We start from the raw sequence: 20,090 nt of genomic DNA on the forward strand, positions 1-20,090 counted from the left end.
GTTCCTAATTAGTCACCTCTGTTATACCTTATTTGCATATGATGTTACAAAATGTTGCAAAGTCTAGACTGGCAGCCTAAAGAAGCCTGTGTAAACCTACAGATGGGGTCCAGAGTTTGGAGTATTAACGCCTCTGGGCCCGCTAGTGTAATAAACCTGCGTTCTACAACTCTCTGAGTGCTGCTTGGTCTCTCGCCTGGATCCAGGTTGCTGTCACAACTGAGCTGTCACGCCGAGCTGTAACACTGAGCTGTCACATGCTTTTTTGCAACAGTCTGTCCTGGGTGACTTGGTCCTTCACTTACTGAAAAAGGCAGAAGAGCAGAGAACATCTCTCCAGTTCCACTGCAGCTCTTTGATTCAGTGCCGATAGGTAAGAGGATTCTATGTGACGTTTTACAGAAAGATAACTTGTAATGCACATATTTTTTATAAAGTGTGTTCTCGCTTCAATTCTATTTTATTTTTTTTTTAATTTTATTTTTGTTTTGTTTTGTTTTAGTTTTGGGGGGGGTAATTACGTTTATTTATTTACTTATTGATTGAACCCAGGACCTCGTGCATGCTAAGCATGTGCTCTATACCACTGAGCTGTACCCTCCTCCCCCCAATTTTAATACATATACTTACTAAAGGGAACAAACTTGGTGACAGGACAGGTGGAAGCCCCTCTTCCCAGGTTTTTTGTCCTAGTACGAATCTGAATGCTGTGGGAAATATCTGTTATTTAAGGTCATTTCCATGGGTTCCCCATGGGCTTGGCCAAGTGCTAGGCTCTGAGGAGGGGATGAAGGAGATGCTGGCTTCACAGGGGGCCAGTCAGAATCCGTCACCCTCCAACTCAAACTGCAGAGGGACATGGCGGAGTCAGTTTGCCAAAGCGGAACAGTGCTCTCTGCACCATGCAGGTGCCCCCCGTGTGCGTGCAGAGTGCAATCGGAACCATTAAACACCTGTACATTCTTTACACGGACGTTGCCAACTGCCTCACTCCCAAACACATCCTTCTCCTCATCTGTGTTGTCGATAAACCTGGGCTCCCCACAGGCTGCCATTTCAGAGCTGCTGTTGGAGGGCAGCCGGGGGACTGACAGCCGCTGGAGTGGGGACTCCCTGCAGCCCCGAGATTAATGTCATAATTGAAAACAGGGAGGCTACTTCTCTTTGTGACCCAGAGGAAAACAGATGTTTGTACAAAGTGACCAATGACCCTGGGTCACTTGTCCTCTTTTACACTTTCAATGAGCCTAAAATAAGATAACCATGTTTTTAGCTTTGAAAATCCAAAGAAAACCAACTGCTCTTTGTTGTAAGGATAAATCGCAGGCACCAACTTTATAAATGAGCATATTACCTAAATTGGTACTTAGGTACCGACTCAATTAAATTCACAGGTGGTAAAATCTGAATGTGCTGGAGGCAGCAATTTATCTGTAGATGCTCACGTTTTGCCAAAAATAGAAGACAGCCTCTTCTACAGACTCTCTTCCCACGTTAGTTCTTATTTTTCTAAAGATTAATTGCTTCATCTAGGAGACATTCATTATCACACTCCCTCACACAGATAGGAAGGCCGTTTGAGGGGTGAGCAGTTCACTTGGCTCTCCGGGGGCAGCTGGTGAGCCGGGCGAGCACACAGCCGTCTGCAAGGAGCTGGTGTCTCCAGGCAGCATCTCAGTGGCCAGCACTGTTCCCTCTGCTGTGAGGGCTCACTGAGGATGGCTGGGCCATCATCCAGGGCCCATGATGAACGCTGGGCAGGTGGAGGTAAAATGAGCCCAGGATGGAGCCCATGGCTGCCAAGCTCACAGAGACCAGAGTCTGCCAGTCGGGATGGTACCTACCATACACTGGAGTTGTCCACTAGGATGGTCCACTCTCGCCAAAGAAAACTGGCTTCTAATCAGCAACTGCCTTCAGGGGTGGCTCTGAAAGTCTGACCTAGGATCCAGGCTGGGATGGCGAAGTGCTCCCAATCTTTGACCTAGAAATTCTCCTACTAGACTTTATTCCAAGAAAATCATCTATTTATCTAGCTATTGACACACAAACACACACGGTTGTTCACTGAGGGTTACTTACAACGAATAAAACTTGGAAGCTCTAAGTGGAGTACAATGAAGTATTAGTATTAAATTAATTACTTAAATGAATAAGTATTATTAATTAATTTTTGGAGATCCATAAGATACGAATCTGTTCAGTCTTCAAAAACCACATTTCCGATATACAGTTAATGTTAACGGTAAACGCTCAAGATAAAAAATGTTACATGGAAAAAGGTGGGCATGTAATTGTATATTGAATGTGGTGCCAGTGTAGTTACCTTGTGGATGAAGATGTGCATTTTTTTGCCAGACCGCCGAAATAGTCAAAGGTGGTAGGATTATGAATGGTTCTATTGAAAGGTTCTTCTCTATAATCATCTGCATCTGCCATTTCTACAATGAACATATATTATAGTTAGAAAATAAATATGCACCTAAAAGATTTCAGTTTCACAGAGGAAGGTTTGTTTGTAATCATTCAGTGAAGACATTTCCTCGAGTCCTAATTGTACGATTTTAAAAAGTGCAAACCCCTGCTGTCTCAAAGGAGCCTACGCCTTTCTACAGGTGTAGAAGTATCTGGAGATACTTCCAGACCTATGGAATTTAAGATTCCAGGTTATGAATCCCTTAATACCACCTTTGAAACATTTACCAGTTTCAAACATCCCTCTACCTGAAGGGGAGGAGGAGGTAAAGGAAGCGGTGAAAGGGGAAAAGGGGAGAGTAGGTATTTAACATCTCGTGTATCACCCATCTAGAGTTCTCAACGTAAAAAATAAGCTTTCTGGTTGTTAGAGCCAAAAAAAGATGCCAGAGGTACTGGCGACCCTAAATTTTGTTTACAGATCAGGTGCCACCAGGGCCCGCCAATCATTTCAATCCAATCCCTTCCTTCCAGAAGCAAAGGAGGGAGCCCTGAGGCAGGGGCACTGAGAGCCCCTGGCTTTTGCGTGAGCTGCGAACCCCTCAGCCCAAACCCTCCTCCCCAGAGCCCACGACTGATGGTCTCGTGTCCGACAGGCAATTTACCCTGGGGTTAACACAGCATTTTCAGTGACTCAGGACATTTACCAGGGACTGGAGGCCTCTGTGCAAAGCACCTTGTCATTTTTATTGTCTTTCTTCGAAGAAATCTTTGCACGACAATTTTTATTTTATTAATAGATTTATTTGTCTTGTAACAAGAAAGGATTCTTTGTGGACACTCAAGTATTTATTTTTCCCATAACCTTTCAAAGCTTTGGCCTCGGGTTTGGAATTCACTTTCCCTATCAGGAGACAGGGTCTGGGAAGAAAGACTTCCTCAAACGTGACCCGTGAAGATACACAGGCCAGTGGAGGGGCCTGCTTGCCGCAGCGCCAGTCATGCGGACATCTGTGTCTTGCCAGAGCAGAAAGGGCACATTCTGACCTTTGAACACTACCTCTCTCACTCCCGAGCTCCCTCCTAAAGGTGCCCAGGGCGCCCACTGACTCTGAGCATCAGGAAGAATCAGAAAAGACCATGGCTGAAAAATCTCCTAAGCTGATGAAAAAAGATAAAGCAAATCAAAAGGAATCCAGAAGCCAAGGAAGTTAGTGTTCAGTTAGCCTGTTAAATATGCTATGGATGTCAGGGGGGTCTTAGTGGAATTGTCTCCTGAAAGCCGACAGGGAAACCATGGATCATTTGATGTTGGATGTACACAGATCGAGTAATAAATGAGCAGCCCTAGGCCCACATGGTGCTGAAATGAAAGGAAAAAGAGAGAGGGAGGAGGGAGAGAGAAGAGGGAAGAAAAAAAGAGATTTCCTCTCTGCAGGCCACGGAAAAAGCAAGTCCAGGCTTTGTGGTCATTTCCAGGCTCAGTCTTTGGGTACTTGCCTACCTAAACAGCAAGTCATTTTAGGAACTTAAAAAAGCCGGCCGGGTCCAAAGATAGAACTTACTCTCATATCAGGCAGCTTTTAATAGATGTGAACACAGGGCAGAGATGAGTGTTGCATAACTTCAGGGCTTGTGGTGTCCACTTGGTTGTCATTGGATGAGCTTCCAGGTTCCCTGCCATCCCTGGACACCAGCGAGCCCAGACCAGATGCAGAGCCGTGCTCGGGGGACACGGAGCCTCTGCTCTCACGGGGCTTCATGAGTGTGACTTTACAATGTTCGGTCTAAGTGGCTCCCGGTGACATGGGTTCCCTCCAGCCTCCTATGGCAGCTGAACCAGCCTGGGTTCAGAGACCCTGACTCCTGCGTTCTCTTGCTGTTCCTGGAAGAGTAGCGTGGGGGGCGGGGAGCCAGCAACCCAGATACACACAGACAGCAGATCAAGGAAGGAAGAGAAACAGAAGTCCTTCAGGTTTCTTGAATGGGCTTATCTGGCATATCTTCTGTTAACTGGCCATCTTCTACTGTTAACATTTGTCAGTTGTGTAAACCTTCAGTAACAAAACCTGGAACCAGCCATCCTGGCCCTGCTTTGTCTTATGATTATATTATTCTAATGTTCCCAGGTCACTCAGTCAATTAGCCATCTGAGTTTTTATTGAGCATCTATGTACTCCGGTCAGAACACCATTTAAATGCTGCAGGTGAGATGGGGCATATTCAGGATGGTATGGCCATAGACAATCCAAATCGACAGATGACTGGATAAGGAAGTTGTGGTGTGTATATACAATGAAATACTACTCAGTCATAAAAAAGGATAAAATAATGCCATTTGCAGCAACATGAAATGACCTGGAGATTGTCATTATAAGTGAAGTAAGCCAGAAAGAGAAAGAAAAATACCACATGATATATCACTTATATGTGGAATCTGAAAAAAAAAAAAAAAGACTAACTTATCTGCAAAACAGAAACAGACTCACTGACATAGAAAACAAACTTATGGTTACCAGGGGGGAAGAGGATAGGAAGCGATAAATTGGAAATTGGAAATTTGCACCTCTTGGGGTGCAAATGATGGAAATGTTAGCTATCTTGAAAAAAAAATAAAATAATCAATTATCAAAAAAAAAAAAAAAAACCTACAGCGAACACAGGAATGGAGGAGAGGTGGTCCCTGCCCAAAGACCATGTCCTTATCAAGTTTACTGTTTATTAAATCACCTCCCCCTCCAGTCAAAGACCTGTGTTATTTTCTTGGGCAACTTGAGACTCTTAGAGTCATCTCGGTCACGTGACTATTAAGCCATCACCAACCTTATTTACCCACCCCCCACCTCCCAGAGGCACACCTCTCCAGATCCCCAGGCCATGGCTCCAGCCCACATGGCTGCACTGATGACAGCCTCCTCGGGTGCCTCCAGGCCACAGGATCCACCTGTCACCCTGCACAGGGGAACAAATCCATTTTACAAAAATTCCAGTTCCATCGTCTCACCCTCTGCAAGAACCCACCAAAGATCCCCACTGCCTACATATCAAACCGGATCCCTCTGTGGGCACCAGATCAGGACCCCATCATGGTGCTGCTGTAAAATGAAGAAACATGGCAGAGGTAGAATGATCTAGCCAGTGGGGGTTCCGGCCAGGCCTGAATTTGTCAAGTGAGAATCACGTGGGAACTGGCCTCCCCTGTGGCGTTAATTTTTGTGAGTGGCACCCACCTTTGTGCATATAAATTGGGTAATTACACTAGTAAATTGGAATTTTTGCATTTAGAAACAGCACCTGTAAATAACAGGAGGCGAGGGAAAGAAGGCCAGTTGAAACTTTGGCCCTTAATATTTGAAAGCAGCATTTGGCAGACAGCTTGAAGGCTGAGAGGTTTGAAGAGACTGCACAGAAAAAGAGTGGAGATTAAAAAAAGAGCAACTCGCCATTTTGCTGGTACATTATTTTCTATTTAAAGATAATAAGGTGGTGCACAAAAGTTGAAACACGAAAATTACATACTTGGTTGTCTCATCTCAACTTCCAGCAGAGTAACAATTGTCACAAAATTACCATACTTGTGTCGGACATAATTTGTTACAAGCTGATGGCCTGAAAGCTCACATCTACCCTGATACTGAGAATCCTGCCCTCTGACTTTCCAGAAAATGCAGGGGAGGTAAACAGACTTTGCAGAGTATTAACTTAGTCAACCAGCCCTAACTGGTAAAATTCTGTCAGTTGAGGTATAGAAATATCAACGTTGATCTGGGGCAAATCTGGAATAAATCAAAGCCTCATTTCTGCCAGGAGGAAACTGACTACATGGGAAGTGAAACTTGCATTGTAGGCGTCCCTGCAAAGGCACTTGGCTGTTTACCTGTGTTACCTTGACTCATCTCAACAACACTGTGCATTAGACAGCACTGTTTCACAGATTTAGGAACCTAAGAGGGGGTAAATAACCGATCCACACCCCCTCAGCTGGTGAGGGACATAACTAAGGCTGAAAACCAGTTGGTCTCGGTGGGTAGTTCTTAACCAGAGATGGAGTAGCAGGCAGGAGACCTGGTACCTCTTCCAGCAGAGGAAACTGACCCCGGGTGTCCGGAGAGGCCAGAGTCAGCGGTCCCGCCTCCCAGCCTCTGCCAGAGCGGCCTCCGAGGATGCGCTGGTCACCCACGCTCTGACTTGACAGTGCTGGCTTTACAGACTTGGTTGGGACTTCATAATCCTTTCTCTGTTCAGCCGATTCTTTGCCAAGAAGAAAGAACTGTGGCAACCGCAGCACCTACATGAGGGCTGAGTTCGGAGGGCACAGGTGCGTCTCGGTGGCTTGGGGTCTGCTTGCTCTAGAAAGTTTACTTAGATGCTCTTCCAGCTCTTAGAAGCCGTCTTCCACACGTGAGAGGGGCTGAGTGTGTTTATGCAAATACCCGCATTCTGACTTAGCTGTGGTTTATCAGCAAAACCCTCACTCATGAAACTGGAGAGTGAAATCTGGCCCTGACGGGGGACCTTTGACCAGCTATTTGCTGGGGTGGTTAATGCTACATCTTCAACAAACGAGCAGCTGTTTGTCAGCTTTGACGTTCTGTTTTATTTCAGTAGCAGCACTCCTGTTCTGCACAACACACACTCCCAAGGAAAAGAAACAGAGCCGTGGGCCAAAAAGCTACCCCCGAGCTCCGGGAAATTAACGGAAGGGATGCCGTAAATACAAATCAGCAGTTAAGGGAGACACCGACCAGTGGTAAAATGATGGTAGAGGCAGCAGGGAACCCAGCCGCACACCTGCGGGTGCTCATTAACCCTGAGAGCTCTCCCAGCAGCAGCCGTAGGAGGTCAGTGCTAATGCCGTCCCCTGGCCGTGGATGGAGACACCAGGTCCAGGAAGACTAAACTGTCCTTGGTCACACATTGAGTTGGAGGCAGGACACACCCAGGCAGCTGGCCCTGTGTCCTCACCCTCTTGAGATCTGAGTGGCACAGGGCACATCTGCACCAAGTCATTTCTCGGGGGTCGTGGTGGCGGGGGTGGGGGGCAGACAGCCCTCCTGTAGTGGGGGCGGGACAGAGGTATAAAGCCAGGGCAGCAAACGGCCCACCTCTGCATGACCATGTGCCCAGGAAAGGTGGGGCAACTTCTAGAAGATCTAATTTTTCATTTTTCTTTCCCCTGTGTGGCATTTTACAGCAAAGAGCTCTTAACACGCTCAGCTTGTAGACGATGGAATTCCTGTTTGTCATAAATAGCCTAAACAAAAAACAACCCAAGAACAATTAAAAGGGAATAAAAGAAAAAGATGAAAACTAATGAATGGTGGTAATGTTTCTCTCTGGGACCCGGATTTAGCACATGCAAGATTTCTGTTCTCTCTGGCATATTTCTGCGGGAACCAACCAGAGATCTTCTCCCCAGCAAATAAGGACTGGAAATATCAGCTGTGTGAGGACAGGGGTTTGTGTTGTTGGTTTTTTTTTTTTTACTAAGGATCTATTTTCCTAGAAAAATGAGCTCCTGTCACTTTAAAGACACAGCATTGCCCTCGAATGTCTATGACAGGTTTTCTGGGATGAGTCAAGAAGGCGGTCACCTCGTAAGTGTCTCTGTACCGTTGTTCACGTAGGATTGCGGGCAGGGCGCGCCTTGGAAAGGATGAAAGAAGCTATTCGAACAGAGAGGCCTACGCAGTATCCGAACACTGATTAAAAATACTACACACACTTACTAAAAACACCGTCTTCCTTCGTTGATAATCAGGCAGCACTGTTTTCTAAAGAGGTCTCGGGACAACGCCCTTGTCTTCGCGTGTGTGTAGGGTTTACGCTCAGAAAAGTCCACGGGGTTCAGTGACCGCGCTCCCGCCGAGCGCAGCCCCGGGCTGACGGCGGCCGGGCCTGGCCACGCGGCCCCGCCGTCAGCCACTGACTCTGCCCCGGCCTTCCGCTGCCTGAAAGGCGTCATTTGTTCTCTTAAGTGCTGGCTCCTGGCCCTCTCTTCCCTAACAGACCCGCATGTCTGTCTGCAGATGGCCTTCTCCTTTTTCTCTACTTGGGCCACGGATGTGCCCTGTCTTTGGCGAGCTTTCTTTCATTGACTTGATCTTTAAATGATCTTTAAGGTAGCTCCCCAGATCAGATCCGGGTGCTCTCCATGTGACTGCCAGCTCCCAGAGGTCTGTGTGAACTCTTAAACAGCTTTGGAGAAAGACATGTGTGTGTGTGTGTGTGGACTCATTCAAGCATCCTCCCCAGACCTTGTATTCCCCAGACCCCAGCAGCCTCAGGCTATGTTTCCCATTAAGCATTTATTTCCCTCTAAGATGTGATCTCTCTGCCCCTGAAAGAGGCTCCGTTCCCACTGAGTGCCTGTTAGAAGCTCCCTGAGATTGGATTGAGCAGGTGGTCTCAGAATGCCGGTTTCCGCACACATTATTCATATGGAAAATGAGATCAGAGGAAATCCAGTTCCGGTGATAGGTGAGAAGGAGTCGAGCTGTCGTTTGTGTCTGACCCGGGGCAGCTCAGGGAGCCTGTGTCATCACCACCGACTCCTGCCCCCTTCCTTCCTCGCCGGAGCACTGCCTGATTTCACGATGTCCCTGGACTGCTCTGGCACCTGCCTGGGGACTGCAGGAACTATCGGTGTTACCACGATCCAGTGCCCCGTGTGAGGTGGGCCTTCTCTGGCTGACACGCCAACAAGGATGGATCAGATTTGCCCCACTAGACCAAGTCACAACCTGTTGATACATAGGAGTCCTGAAGTCACACACAGGCTGGCCTCAGCTGAACTGCTGCTCACACTCTATTTTTAGCCAACAGAGCTCTGCTGAGTTCTGTCACCAAGTAAAACCTTCTCACCCATGGTTCATCTGAATCCCCTCCAATCTCTGTGCAGCACAAGGAGGTCACACTAAGTTGGAAAAGAAAAAGCAAGCTGTGTGCAGGGTCCAACGGCCACACAGACACAAAAGTCACTGTCTCCCTCTGGCCACTAATCATGCAGCCGTTCCCCAGCGTTCTCGCCAGGGCCCCCAGCAGCCACTCAGAGGTGACACGGTGGCATCCAAGTGCACCCCACTTTCCGATGAGCACCCCACGTTCCCCACACAGCTGTAGGATCGGTTTGGAACAATTATTGGCCATTTCATTTTCTGCAGCAAACGGTCTCAGTTTGGTTACAGCCCAGCCCCTGCCTGTCGGCTCTGATACATCTTCCACAGAATCCCATTTTCATCCCTGTCACTAGAGTCCAAATGCCAGCAGACTGATTACTCTTGCTGTGACAAATTCAGTATCTCTTCGGCAGCCTCTTCAGAGCCCGGTCTCCTGGGAAAACCGCTCCCTCCCCTCGGAGCCTTTTCATAATACTGCACGCTGAGATCACCGCCCTCGCCTCGGAAGCCCTTCACACGCTCATCGGCGACATTTTTCATATCAGTTCCCTCATGGCATCTTTCCCAGTTCTGCTTCACCTGTTTCCTGCCTGTCTGCGTGTCACCGGGCGGCCCCTTGGTCAGCGGGACAAATCCTTCTGCCCCTGTAGGCTGTTGCCAAGCTTAATTTTAGCCCTCAGCAAATTATAGTCAGTCCTCGCTAATCACATCAAAGCATTCACCCCTGCTCGCTGGCCAGAATGGGGCTGATTCTTCATGACATAGCAAACCTCCTCGAACATTCCTTCTGAGTCAGCAGTGGGGCACTCAGGCACACGAAGTCACAGATGGGTTCACACGTTGCGATATGATGATCGGGGAGGATCATAAGACACGAAAGTCACACTTCGGTGCTGGCGGCCCCAGGGCCGGGCTGAAGGGCTCGCTCTGCAAAGACGCCTCTTCAGAGAGTGACACACCGAGGACACCAAAAAGGGCAAATGTGGCCTTTGTCATATCAGTAAATTTGATGTCCTTTTGTTGAAGAAGCCCGGAAGCTCCGAAGCCCAGAATGTCTGGCCAGGCCCTACATCTAGGATCACGGAAATGCCTTTCTCACGCTTCTGGATTGAAAAACATCAACTGAATGTTGCTATAGATATTTTACCAAGTTTTGATAAATGATCAAAAATATTACCAAATAAATGATCCATCTTACCTCTTTCTGTTTTGTATGTGGCCACTAAACCCTTCAGCAAGGAAACGAGTCCTGATTGGTAGAACATTTTTATTGGCCTCTCTTGCTATTCACCAGTAGGTGAGAAGTACCCCCTCAGCCTCTTCCCCATGGCGTTTGGGGGTAATGTGTGCACACGGCCAACTCCGACTGCTCTCTCTGACTATCTCTGGTATCCCAGGAATTTAAATGTCAAGGATGTTGACAGGAGGGCTGACATTTCCCATCTGAAGTCTGGAAGGAGATCAGTCCCGTGAAACAGATAGGCTGATCTGGAAATAAAGTTCACTGGAGAACGACGAAGGGCAGGTCTCAGAAGCCAGTGATTCTCGGGTAGCAGTGGTGACAGCCAGGCCCACTACGGGCAGTTAAAAAAATCAGAGAATTTGCTATCTCTATAAAATAGATTTCATTTCAAAATAAAAAGTAAAATTTTAAAAATAAAAAAAACAGAAGTTGGTTTTTGTGCTTTATTTTCATAATCTATGTAGAAATGTGGAGAAAACAGATCATTTGATCTTTCTTCCACCCTACCTGCTAGAAATTTTATTAATTATCTTCCCATGTATTAATAATTGGAAAATATTCTATGTGCCAAATTAATTAAAATTTGATTAAAGTTCTGTGAACAATGAAGTACACAAGACTATGAGGTCTGAGAAAACAAGGAGCACTGAGTTCCAGCACTTTACATGATGCCCAGCACATAGTAGGAACTCACTAAACACTTGTTTAATAAATGGATGAATGAAGGAATTGAAGAAATCTACTTCCCAAGCTTGAGTTAAGAATTAAATGAGGTGACTGTTGCTGGCACAGAGTAGGTATTCAATGCCTTCTCTTTTCCTTTCCTCCACAAAAGAGCTAGAGAAATCTCTCTCTATTCCAAACCACCTCTCAGTTTTCACAGATGGCAGATCAAGAATATTCACTTCATTACTTCACTGGTCCAGCAAGACAATCCAAGTCTTGGTAAAGACCAAAATGCCCATGAGGGGAGTCTGAACTCAGATTACAAAATCAGATACTGCCCTGCATTGCCTCAGCTCTAGAACCCCCTGGATGGTCTCAGCAAATACCTTCCTATAGAAAGGATGTGCTCAAGAGAAACTCCATCCCTGAATAGTGAGTGGCAAGGCTGGGCTCTGCTCTGTGTCCCTGCTCATGGGTCCCCTCTCACTGCCTCATGGTCCAGAGAGAAGTCTGAAGAAGTAATCCAGTTCGTGTTGACTCGGTTAGCGACAACAGAAGGATGGCGGGTAATTCCAGATTTCACTACACTTATATTTTAATAAGCTAAAGTCTTCCTGAGATGATTTTCGTTATGATTCTTATCTAAGAAATGGCAGCACGCTTCAGATCTCTTGAGTTCTTTTCATCCCCAGAAATCTTTGAACTACTATAAAATGCTCACATATCGACCTAAAAGGAAAAGTTCCTGTTGCAAGGGCCCATTCATTCTTGCACTGAGAAGCTTCTCAGCTGGTGGGACACACATGGGCACCCACCACGCATGGGTACAGTCTGGCCCATGGGAACTATGGGTAAATAGCCCACCCAACAGACTCCTCAGAACAATTTCCACCCATCACTCATCGTTTTCCTCAAATAAAATGGCAAGGCCAGCTGAACATTTTATTTAAGCAATGTTCGAAAACTCACTAAAAAGTGAACATTGAAGACCAAAATTTTTATTGTAACCTTGGATCAGTATTTGCACTAAAGAATTAAAGAGAAATGGAACTCATGTAACAATTTATCTTTTTTCATGTAAAGTTTCAAATTTTTTTCATTTAAAATTTCATTGGTGGATTATATTTGTCATCAATATTTACATGTGTATGCCTAATTCATTTTTTTCCCTTTTTCCTTTTTTTTTTTTTTTTTTGTATTTAGCATGTGCAGAGTCCTGTGCTTGTCACTGCAAGCAACACTGCATTGAACAAAGCGTGTTTCCTACTCAGTGAGCTTACAGTTTTACAGGGCAGACAGGCCCTCTCATAGTCAACTCATAGTCAACATGAAACCTAAAGATGATACAAAATCCAATAAGAGCATCCAAGTCTGAGGCCCTGCTGAGTGTTGAGAAGAGAGGGACTAGTAGGGGAGAGCATGGTGAAAAGCCATCCCCAGGCATCTGGTCTCCCCTGCTCCTGGGCAGCCCTGATGACCCCATTACTACCTCTTACTACAAAAGCATGTGCACATCATTTCCTCAATATTTCTCCCAGCACCAGGTGTTGATGATTTCAAATTGAAATGAAGTTTCATAATCATTTCTCTTCTATTTTTCCCTCCTATGTTCACCTTTCCTCTTAGTTCATCCCCCAGCGTGTTCACGGGGGTGAGTTCGTGCCTAATTATTCAATCAACAACCAATGCGTAAGAATTGGAATTTAGCTTTGACTTCTGATGAGCCTGGGCAGGGCAATCCAGGTTTCAGTTTGGCCGGAATCGTAAGCAAAGATAAGCAAACCCTGGCTCAGGTAAGAGTGAAATTTGGTTAATGATCTTTTGATGGAATTGACAGAAGGTGGTTCTTGACTGGTTTGGTTGCAGAAATTTTCACACACCGAATGGGAACACTATCTGCTATCTTCCCTTGTACCTAAACAGAGACCCTGGAAATGAGCTGAGGAGGCAGAGATGGGCAGAGTAATTCTTGATGTATCAAGTTTAATGCTACAAAAATTTGACCCATAGAAAAATGTAGCATTAGTTATATCGAGTTTAGTTAGGAGACTGCAAGTGGATTCCTGTAATACAGAGTTTACAAAACCTCTCTGATCCTCACACTTCCTCTCTTCCAGAAACCACAGAGAAGCAATAAATGTCAGTGGCAAATCCAAAGAGCCTTTGTTCATTCTGTTCTAAGAGCTTGTGGGGTGGGGTAGGGGGTCCACACATTTTTCAATAGTAGATGTGACCAGTAGAATTCAAGGTGCCTTGATATGATTTTTTTTCACAGCCCTACGAGATAGCTCTGACCAACTGAAATAGATTGCTTCAAAAACACAAAAGAAGTAGAAGCAGCACCTTTATGTGGTCAAGGCGGATGCAATCAGACTCCTCCTTGCATTTGGTGCCACCATGACAGAAGGAAGAATTTCAGCTTCACTATATGGTAGAAAGATTTATGGCTGGAAAGCATTCTCCTGTCCTTTGGGCAAGTGCGTTTGGCATTATTAACAAAAATGCTGCGACTGACTCTTTCTTGGCTGGAATTTTTTATAATCCTGTTGGTCTGCTCCCGACTGGGAGAAAAAGAAGTCGAGTTTAATTATATAGATAGATAGATCTAGACATTTACACAGTGAGAGAGGGAGAGAGAAGTCTTTATCATTTAACTCACTTTATAATTTAATTGTAAGTTTTATAATTTAACTTTACGTCCACATGATTATTCATTTTGCCATTATATGCTTGGAATTATTAAAAAAGACAGTTTCTTATCAGAAATATCTGCCAAGTTCCAGTTTAGTTTGGGACACCTGGACATCGTGTTCTTAGAGCCCTCTGAGCTAGAGCTCTGAAGCTGACGTCAGCAGTGTCACTCTGCCGATCCGTAGTCGCGATGACCAGGAAAACTGCGGTGAGATATTAACCGCACTCTTTCAGTGCATGGCAAATTCAGTACAGCGCAGCCAAACACTCAAGGGATTAAGCTGGCTGGTCGTAGGTCTAATCGTGTTCTTTTTCATGGGGGGACATCAAAGAAGATTCATGATCTGCACTTTTTTTTTTACTGTCCTTGTTTTCTCCTTATCTAAACCCAAATGGAAAGGGGAGATAGAGGGAGTCAACACTAACCCAGTAGTTGGGTTAAAACTACTTAGAAAAAGATGAAACCGCTTAGAAAAAGTGAAGTATTGGGGTGCAACTAAATACACAAATTGAAGAACTTGGGCTTCTAGGCTTCCTTCGTCTAGCCCCCCTGTAAACCCCCAACTTCCTGAGGCCTCTAAGCTCCAAGCACGTGCTTCCCATGTCTCAGCTTGGACGCCTGCCCCTCCCACCCCAGCACCGGTCCTTTCCCTCCTACATTCATAGCCTGACGAGTTCCTTCTCATGGTTCTGGACATTAGCCGTTGATTTCTTTGACCAAATCTCATCTCTGATGTAAGTGCTTTCTTTATGCCCTTTTTTGTTTTTCTTACTGCTTTATGCTTGACCTTTTCCAGACCCTGTATAAAAAGACACATCACCTCCAGTATCTGACCATTCCTCGTTCACTCCCCTGCAAAGAACTTCATGGTTCTTTTCTTGCCTTTTTGGCCCAGTTTCAGCTGTAATTATTTGCATGTCAGTGTTGTCTTTCTCTGATACCTATTTTCTATGTATTTTTTTCCTCATCTCCTGTGACCCTGAACTCTATAACTACATTGAAAACCAGGACACACTTGGATACAGGTTGCATGAAGAGAGATGCTGAGAAGAAAGTTGCCCCACCGCTTGGCATGAGATCCAGCCTCCACATTTGCTCTTCCCAATTGGCTGTTTTGAAAAAGGCATCTTGTTCCTATAACTTTCCTGACCTGATGGGTTATTCTCAGTCCCAAACCACAAAGTCAGTTAGACGCACACTGAAGAGAAATTTTTAAAGTTATTAGAATGAAAAAAAACCCAAAATGTCTATTTTTTTTATTTTACAGAGTCATGAAAACTATAAGTAAGCCTATAATAAACCCTAAACTGGAAACCACTGAAAAGTGATTTCTCTAGTGAGGCAAATTGTTAGTGTCTATTCCAGTTAAAATAACTCTTTGGGCCCCAACTTTAACAGTATTCTATGGGACAGCATATTGAGAGCAGCAAGAATGCGTTTTGTTAGTAGAACTTGCTGTAAGTCTCCAAGGGGAGAAAGTTTTTGGAAGTGTGTCATGGTAAATCAATGTATTTGTCACGGGTTGAAGAATGGCAGAAGATACAGGAAAACCCAATGCTGATCGCTTGGTTACAAACGACTTGCAGATGTTAAAATGTGTTTCCCAATAAAAAATAAAACAAAATGCCAGGCTGTCTGGCAAGAAGGGGCTAGACACCTGCCTAAAAACAATGAGCGTCAAAATAAGTGGCAACAACCAAGGTACTCCTGAAACTGTCTTCCTGAAAGCTAGCAAGGGTGCCTCCATCCTCTTTGTTCACATGAACTACAGGTTCCTAGACTGAACAGACAGAGAGTGTGCCCTTGTAGTTTGCTTCTCAGCACAGATGAGGGGCACTCAGCTTTGCAACGTCTGTGACATTGTGATTTATCAGGGGCCTAGTTCTGATTCTCTCATCTCTATACTGATTGTAGAAAACTCCTTCAGAGCATCCTGGTGTAACAGGGAAGAACAGACCTGACCCCACACTGGATCTGTGCCTTTGGCTCTAAACCTGGGCTCTGTTTCCTGGGCTCATTCATGCTGGTTCTGCACCTCTTGTAAAAGGATGTTGCCTAGAGCCTAAAATAGACAGGAGAGCCCAGTCTCCAGGCTCTGACCTTCAAGGGGATAACACTTTCCCATTCATACAGAGATTAAAAAGTTGCAGAATAGAAAATAACATTTGTCTTGTTGGAGGTTTACAGGGATGCCATGACCTGCCCCACGTGGGCAGCTGTGAGAACAAAGGATTCCGACACCAAGAAGTTTGCAACAACCAACCACACCTCCTCTCCTTTCAGTATAAAAGGAGCCTGAATTCTGACTTGGGCAAGATGGGTCTCCAGGACATTAGTTCCCCATCTTCTCTGCTGTTGCTCTTCCTTGCCCCAAAACCTTGTCTTCCGATGTATTGGCCTGTCGTGCAGTAAGCAGGAGTTTGGACTCAGTAACACCAGCAGGGCCCAGCATCGGGCTCCAAATGACGTCCAGCTGCCTGTTTGCTTTTCACGTTCATCATGGAAATTCAGGAGAATCTTCATAATATGACAAGCGGTATCGCAATAAATCCTCTGGTTCTCTTACCAGTTTGAGACAAAGATCAACTTCTAAATTGGATCGTTTCTCAAAAACAGATCAAGCGAATTCCTAGAAGCCATGTAGCCTGAGATGAAGGAGCTACACGTCACCCAACGCAAAAAGCAAGCTCGCTTCTCAGGTCAAGAGGCAAATACCCAGTGACCTCTTAAAATAATCAGACCTCACTGAGACCCAAGCTTCATAGTTACAAGCAAGTCAAATAAATGGATTAATTCAAAGTGTTGAATTGGATTGATTAATTCAAGGAATTGAATTGAATGGAATGGACTCTGGGAGCCCATACATGAGAGAAAATGGGTAGAGAAAATGGATTGTGAAAGTCCACAAGGATTAATCAAACATTCCGAATGTCTTATTTCACTGTGAATGTTGTAAAGACATCACCGTGACATGGCTCAAGATACACTGTAGTTAGGTTCTGTGAATATGTAATTTGGATTCAAAGACCAAAACAAAGAATCCTTTACAAAGTCCTTGTAAAATAAATTTAATGAGTATTTATTTTTTGAAATTTAATGAAAATATCAAATGAGTAAGCTCTCCAGAGAAGCAGACAATAGCTAGCCACTACTTTTTAAAAAATCATTTCCCCCCATAAATAGTGGGAAATGTTTCTTTATTCACATACATGTGTCTTATTTGTGTTTTGGGGGCATTTTAATTTCCAGAAGCAATTGGTGTGGAGACGTTTGGCGTTTGGGTTAATGTTTATTCTTGAAAGATTTGTTTTGGTTAAATGTGAGTTAGCGGCGTTTAAACCTATTGAAAAGCCTGTAATTAACATAGATAGGATGTTGAGGCCAAATGTTTTTAGAGTCTTTTGCTTTAGCAGTTTAATTTTATGCAAAAAAAAAAAAACCCCAAAAAACAATGAAGCTCACTTAAATGAACACCTGCTCAAAGAATAGCCATGTAGAGAAGATCATATCTGAAGTCAAACAAATATAATTTTTTAAAAGCCACACAATAAAATCACACATCAATACTCTCGGTATGCCTGTAACAAAATAATGAATATTTATGTAATATAATGATGAAACAGACTATAGGTAACCACGTGGTCATTTTCACTTCCAGCCTCAATTAATCACCATCATTCTTAGCAAAGCAATTTTCAGGTGAAAACATAAACAAATATGAAAGCCATTAAAATGAAGATATTCATAAATTTACTCACATTTTCACCTGGTGCACAAGGCATAATAAAAGCACACATGCAAATACCAAACCAGCAACTGAAAATTTTCCAGAGATTTGCCTTGTTGAAATAATCTTCATTTACAGCGTTTCCAAAGTTCAGCGGGAGGGTGGGCTATCTATTTTTTTGTGTATCATTCCTATGGAATTTTGTAAATGTCATTCACTTTTATGAATTCAAAAACTCAATGAAGATATGGGTTATCTGGGATGTTATTCAGACACAGTTCCTCAAATTTCATTCTCCAATAGCTATTCAAAACACTGTCACTCTGAGATTACCCTATTTTATGTTATTTTTACATAAGAGAAATCTGTAACTTGCATTTAAGATACTAAGATTGATTTCAGCTCCTCCTTAAGTGTAATGATCAGATCATACTTCAAATATTTCTCAAAACAGAATCAAAATTCTTTGGACAGAGTCCACGCATGAAAATTGGTATTTATTTTATTGCAGATTTTTTTTTCTGATGTAGACCCTGTAAGCAAAATCACTGTCTGTAGCCCTTGATTCATTCTGTTTTTAATCATTAACAGGAGACTCCTGAGTTGGCACCGGGGATGGCATCGCAGCTCTCACGGACATCGCATGAAACTATGGACACATTCTGACCAACTTTTTCAAGAGTTCCATCGACTGTGACTTCTGCAGAGCAGCGCTCTTGCGGAATTTGCTCTCGGACTGTGTTCACAGTCCTCAAGTCACTCCTGAGGAGTCTGCAGAGTTCATATCCCAATCTCACAGCAGAGGAAGTCTTGATAAGGTACTGGTATTAGAGGAATAAAGAACAAAACGGGCTTTTCCTGTGATTAGTGTGATGGAGGCACATGACAACTCTTTTTATTTACTCCATCTTATTAACAAAGACTTTAAAAGCCTTCATGTAATCTAGTTCCCCTAGAGAAAGTATCAGATAGGTAAGAATTTCTACTAGGTTTTATGAATACTGAAAAGGGAAGTGGAGTCCACCGGGTCCAGGAGGTCCACTCACATGCAAAGGGTTCCCATGGACCAGAACTGCAGCCCCTGGGATCTGCACAAACCCTGGGGACCCCATTTTCATGGGAGCACACCAGGCAGAAGGGAGGGCAGCCTGAGCGCCATCGGCAGTGGCTTCTCACGTGCTCTGTGCGATCCCTTGCCGCCTGGAAGGAAGCACGTTTGCCTAGAGAAAGGGCTGGCTCCTGCGAAGCAGAAGAAAATGACAAAAGAAACCCTGAGGCAGCAGACAGAAAGGTCTTTCTGGGCTCCTGGGCCCCACCCCTGGTTCCACAGCCCATCCTCTTTCTAGTTTCTGATTCTTATCTTGGCCAAGGTGCTACCAAGATTCAAGCACTGACTCTCGCCAACCTTTCAACAGTGGCCTTTGGGAATCAAATTGTCATCACAGCTCAAGACAATGAATTGATAACAACAGTGACAATATGTGTGGGCGTCTCCAGAGCAGAGTGCTGCGGGAGGTATCCATTTCCCTGTTGCCAGAAGGGCCAGTGTCTCTCTCGAAGAGTGTGGTTTCTTCAAGCTTCTGGGCTGAGATGATTAAAGGACTTTCCTGATCTTGATAAACTGCCCCTTGGTCTTGGATAGCCTCTCCACAGGTTTGATAACACCTTTTTATCCAACAGTAGCGACGCTTCGGATCCAGAATGGCTTTGGCTCACATGGTGGATGGTCTTCTCTGGAAAGTGAAGAAGGGTGATCTGGTTGGTTTCCTCTGATGCTTCTGAACAAGACGGCTGATGCTCCGGGGTCCATGACTCGTACGTGTGGGAGGCCCTCCTTTGTAGCAGGGAGCGGCCTTCTCCCCGGGTCTTCCCTGAATGAGGTTTTATCTTACAGACCCATCTCTAATTTGAAATTCCTTGAGAATGATGTAAATAAACCTTTGACTCCTGAACTGTGTGATCCTCTTGGCTTCCTCAACATTGAAGTTAATTCTTGAGTAAGAGCTGAAGGAGGACAATTTGCATTAATTATGGTCACATCTGAAATTCCTGTCTTGACCATTTACTAATCTAATTATTGCCATTTTTGTCTTCAGCCTCAAGCAGAAGAAAATGATGGAGTAGATATAAGGGTTTGCGTGGGAGTACTTAGACTAGATAAATGATTTTGAAACGGTATCCTATTTTTACTTTCTTTTTTTTTCTGTGGTAAAGTCCTCTCTTCCAGTAATATTATTTATAAAAATTAACATTGTATACATCAGCATAATATAGAAATTATATACCAAATTAATATAGAAATTATAGATGAATTATAAAATATAGAAATTATGGATGAAATTAATATAGAAAATTAATATAATTAGAAATCAATATATAAAAAGATCATAGAATTTTTCTCATCAAAGTGGAGCACAGAGCCCTCTTCTGTCTTGTCCCTGGTTTCTT

General features: G+C 44.3%; 1 long non-coding RNA gene across 1 annotated transcript; it reads left to right on the top strand.

Moving 5' to 3' along the window:
• The first annotated feature begins 288 nt into the window (after positions 1-288).
• Positions 289-19,594, top strand: LOC141576030 (uncharacterized). The gene is made up of 3 exons (XR_012504220.1): positions 289-373; positions 18,234-18,460; positions 19,323-19,594. It is a non-coding gene; the product is annotated as an uncharacterized LOC141576030 (long non-coding RNA).
• The last annotated feature ends 496 nt before the right edge of the window (positions 19,595-20,090 follow it).

This window comes from Camelus bactrianus, chromosome 35, assembly GCF_048773025.1.
Source record: "Camelus bactrianus isolate YW-2024 breed Bactrian camel chromosome 35, ASM4877302v1, whole genome shotgun sequence".
Lineage (NCBI taxonomy): Eukaryota > Metazoa > Chordata > Mammalia > Artiodactyla > Camelidae > Camelus > Camelus bactrianus.